Source organism: Anopheles moucheti, assembly GCF_943734755.1.
Source record: "Anopheles moucheti chromosome X unlocalized genomic scaffold, idAnoMoucSN_F20_07 X_unloc_7, whole genome shotgun sequence".
NCBI classification, from domain to species: domain Eukaryota; kingdom Metazoa; phylum Arthropoda; class Insecta; order Diptera; family Culicidae; genus Anopheles; species Anopheles moucheti.
Genome location: NW_026453581.1, coordinates 302,501 through 307,500, shown reverse-complemented (window position 1 = coordinate 307,500; position 5,000 = coordinate 302,501).

The following is a 5,000-nucleotide window of genomic DNA, read 5'->3' as shown; positions in this document are numbered from 1 at the left end:
TCTGTCTTACCTCGATAAGTTCGGACCTGGTAAATTTTCCCGTGTTGAGTCAAATTAAGCCGCAAGCTCCACTTCGTTTTTTTTTTTTTTTTAAACAATTGCAGGTTTTATTGTTCATAAACATTATGTTCTAAAAACAATAGCGTAAACCCACGCTCTTGACGAACGACGTCGCCCGCCAGGGATTTGTCGTGCGTCATTATGAACCCTTTCGGATGTCCCTACCCAATCTCTTTATTAAATTGCTCTTTCCTTTACCCGCATATTGAAAGCGTACGCTAACTGAGTCCGCATGACTCGCTCGTATTTTTAACATTTTAGGCTCTCAAGCTAGCTCGCAATCTAGCGATCGGACCATTCCGCCTCGCTGGCGGAAGCCTCCTCCGCAGCTGTCCATCGCCGACCTGCAGCTCGACGTCTTCTTTCATTCTCTCGTCTATTCCGCCGAGACCGGATTAGATCCGCCTCCGTAGGCGCGGTCCGACGACGGCGCGTTGTCGAAGGGCCCTCCCGTTGGACCCGCGCTCTCCACATTCGCTGCATAAACAGTCGCCTCTCATGGCGAACTCTGATCGTCTCAGGGGAAGGTGGTTCTCCCCTACTTCTTCGGGGAATTGGAGGAGGAGCTAGGCCTGCTCGCTCCGCCTCTACTGCCGCCCGCAGTACTTCGTCATCTCGAGCGGCCAGTGCTGCTGCGACGTCCGCAGCCAGTCGCACACGTGCCCGATCCTCCGCCCTGCCGCGAAGCCGTCTGTTGCGGGCAGACCGTTGACGCGCTGCTCGCGTTTCATTTACCCGTCTCGTGATGTCTTCTACGAAGACGTCTTCCACTTCCTCGCCGAAGAGTGCGGCCACACTTTCGAGGACCACTTCCTCGTCCTCGGCGAAAGCCGCTTCCGCTCGACCGCTGGCGAGGGCCTCCTCATCGCGCCACAGCTGTTGCAGCACGGTGGTGATGTTTTTCGCTGCCCTTTGAATGCGGTCCCACCACTCCGCACTCTCCAGCAGCTTCTCGGCCATGTTGCTGAGCTGGACCGACTCGGGTGTCCCCCAGCCCAGCAGCTCACGTCGAATCTCCTCGAACACGGGGCACTCGAACAAGACGTGGGCCACCGACTCGACCGACCCCACGCACCGTGGACACTCCGGAGACGAAGCGAAGCCGCAGACGTGCAGGTACTCCCGGAAGAATCCGTGTCCGGAGAGCACCTGCGAAAGGTGGAAGTCCACCTTCCCGTGCTTACGTCCCGTCCACCGGTGCAGGTCGGGAATCAGGCTGTGTGCCCACGTCTGATAGCGGCTGGCCGATGGTGTTGCCGCCGCACGGTCCCACGCGTTCTGCCACTCTATCATCGTGGCCGCTCGCTCCATTGCTCGAGCCTCCTTCCTGCTGATGCCAGGTTCAGCCGACAGCCTGCTGTGGCACCTTGCGTCCTCTTGGATAATTAGACGGTAGGGTACAAGACCGGCCATCACCACCGACACCTCATAGGACACCGAGCGAAACGAGCTCGACACCCCGCGTGCCAGCGGCTTCTGCACCTGGGCCAGTCGTCTGCGGCACCACTGCATATCGGTCGCCTTAGCCCAGATGGGCGAGGCGTACCGAATGACAGACTCCGCAACTCCTGCCAGCAATCGCCGCTTGGCCACCTGCGGGCCGCTGTGGTTTCGCATCACCGAGGTGACAGCCGCCACCGCACGGAGGGCCTTGTCCGCGGCCGCTTCCACGTGCGGTTTCCACGATAGCTTCTCATGAAGCTGGACCCCCAGATAGCGCATCGATCTCCCAGTGGTGCAGGTCACTTCACCGACGCGTACCGGAACCTCCAGTCGTCCTCGTCTCAGACTCGAAATGAGTACCGCCTCGGTCTTGTGGGGGGCGAGACTGAGATGACGTGCCTCAAGCCACCCCATCACCGCCTCAATCGCTGTCTCGGCAACCGTCGCCGACTCCTCCGGTGTGCGGCCCTCGGCCAGGATGGCGATGTCGTCAGCAAAACCGACGATGGTGGCCCCTTCAGGGAGCTGGATTCGCAGAACGCCGTCGTACATGACGTTCCACAGAGTCGGGCCGAGGATTGACCCCTGTGGAACGCCTGCCGTTACCCGACGTGACACCGGGCCGTCATGGGTGTCGTACACCAGCTCCCTGTCGGTAAAGTAGTCGCGGAGAAGGAGTTGCAGCTGCGCTGGGACCCCTTTCTCGCGCAGGGCCATCGCTATCGCCTGCCAGCTGGCAGTGTTGAAGGCGTTCTTAACATCCAACGCCACAACCAGCAGGCAGCGCCTGTCCCGCTGGTTCGTCCTGCCGAAGGACATCGCGCGCTCGCCTGCCTCCACCACCAGCTGGATCGCCTGCAGGGTGCTTCGCTGTCTCCGGAATCCGAACTGGTTCTCCGCTAGCTGAGGCGACTCCGGATCCTCGAGGTGCTCATTAAGCCTGTCGAGTGCCGTTCGCTCGAACACCTTCGCTGGGTTGTCTATCAGGCAGATCGGGCGACAGGACGACGCTTCGCCCGGTGGCTTACCTGGTTTAGGCAACAGCACCAGCTTTTGCCTCTTCCACTCGCGTGGAATGACGCCCGTGTCCAGGCAGCTCTGGAAGACCCCGACGAAGGACTCTGGATGCTTGCGGATGGCAACCGTCACCGCAGCATTTGGCACTCCATCCAGGCCAGGCGCTTTCCGCGGATGCAGCTCGCTCGCTATCGCCTGGAGCTCCGCGCAGCTGATCGGACGGACCGGAGTGTCCCCTTCCGAAGGCGCGACGTCCGGCCACTCGACCGGGGGATGCTCCGGAAACAGCTCCTCGACGATCCGCTGCAACACCGCTGGATCGCGTTCACGCGCCGTCCAGCTGCCCCGAAACCGCAGAAGGACCTGCCGGAACCACTGTCCCGTCTCGTCCGCGGCTAGGGCCTGCAGCCACTCATCGAACTGGCGCTGCTTGCTGGCCTTAATTGCCGTCCTTAAGGCAGCACGCGCCTCCTGGTGCTCCTGCGATGCCAACTCGACAGATGTCTCGTCCAAGGCCGTGCTCTGCCTTTCCCGGGCCAACCGGCAGCGCTCGGTCAGCTCCTCAATGGCCGGAGTCCACCAGTACACATTCGCGCTCTTTCTCTGCTGAGAGTGGCCGATCCTTGCCATGGTGGCATCGCAGGCCTCTGCGAGCACCATCCCCAGGCTTGCCGCATCGGTCACCCGATCGGCAAAACGGGTCGCCTCGAGTGCCATTTCGAAAGTACGGGGGCAAAACTGGCGAGTTCGCCAGCGAACACCCGCCTCCCGTACTCCGACGCCTTCCAGCCGCTGGATGCCCCGTCCGGGCCGCTGGCCAGCACGAGGCTGTTGCCCGACCGCAAACCGGATATAGCGGTGGTCGCTATAAGAGTAGCGGTCTAGCGTCCTCCAGGAGCTGATGACCTCCGCTACTCCATCCGGTCGGCAGAGCGATGGACTCGCGAAGGCGACGTCCACCCTGCTGGGCCGGGCCACACCGTTTCCCAGGAAAGTCGGCTCCGTTCCGCGGTTGAGCACCTCCAACCCGATGCTCGTTGCCGTCTGGAGGAGCGCCTCACCCTTAAGGTTGGCACGCTCGCTCCCCCAGGCCCCGTGCCACGCGTTGAAGTCACCGGCCAGGACGACGTGGGGGTGACCTCTCGCCAGAACCTCCAGCCGGTCCATCTGCCGCTCGAAGTCCGGGAGCCCGACAGATGGCGGAATGTAGCAGCAGATAAAGACTATACCTGCTACATCTGCTGCCACTATGCCTGGATGCTGTACACTCCTCACCCGCTGGATGGGGAACCGTTGGCCGCTGGTGACAATCGCGGCCTTGAGTTGCTCATCAGACGCCCAATTGCCGTTGTTGGCCGGCACTGCGTATAGCTCCGTCACGAGCATAACGTCTGCTGCTTCCTCCCTCATACGCTGGAGCGCAAGATCTTGGGCGCTCCTGCTCTTGCCGATGTTGATCTGGAGCACCTCAATCATCGTCGGGCCGTATTTTTGCACAGGGCGGAGGCAATCGGGTGCGGGCCGCCACACTTTAGACATCGGACTTGGCCGATACAAGTAACCGCCTTGTGGCCTTCCGCGCCACACCGGATGCATATCTTGCTGCGGTCCTCGCCCGAGCACTGCCCGGCGAAGTGGCCACGCTCCAGGCACCGGAAGCACCGCTTCTCCGCCAGCGACGCTTTCGGGACCTCCCACACCCAGCACGAGGTGTAACCTAGGAGCAGGCGCTTCCCGGCCAGATGCTCCGCGTCCGACCGTGGCATGGTGACGCGGGCACGGTTCGTGCCATCCCGTCGCGCCCACATATCGATGGCGGCCTCAACGTGCTCCTTCCCCAGCGCCGTCAGCATTGCCTGACGCAGCTGGTCCTCATTCGCCAGGGAGTCTATGTTAGTGACCAGGACCTGGGCCATCTCAGTGCGGACGATCGCCGCTCCCTTGTCCCCGATGGCCACGCGGATGCGTTGGCATAATTCCGCGCTATCGACGTCCCGGCTGAGCGGAAGCCGCAAAGTGTCCTTCGGCGTCCGCTTTCCGACGCCAATTTTGTCCTGTAGGCCGTCGAGCTGGGCGCTTGTACGGATGACCTTGTACATATCCAGGTAGCTGACACCCTCCGCTGGCGTCACCTCTATTGAGTCAGGCCGCTTGCGTGACTTCTTTGCCACTGCTGGCATATTACGTGGCTGCTGCTGGCTCTGCTTGTGCAACAGCTGGCCCTTCAACTGCCACTGTTGCTGGTTCTGTCCGGCCACGCGCTGTCCGTTCGTCTGCTGCGGACGATGCTGCTGTTGCTGCGGACGTTGCTGCGGCCACTGCTGCTGTTGCTGCTGAGCCGACTGTTGGCGTGGCGGCTTACGGCGCACCACCTCGGCCCAGGAGCCGCCTTCCTGGTCCGGAGACGGCACCACCGTAGCCGTCGCCGCACCCGCTCGTAGTTGTGGCAGCTGTTGCTGCTGCTGCTGCTGCTGCTGCTG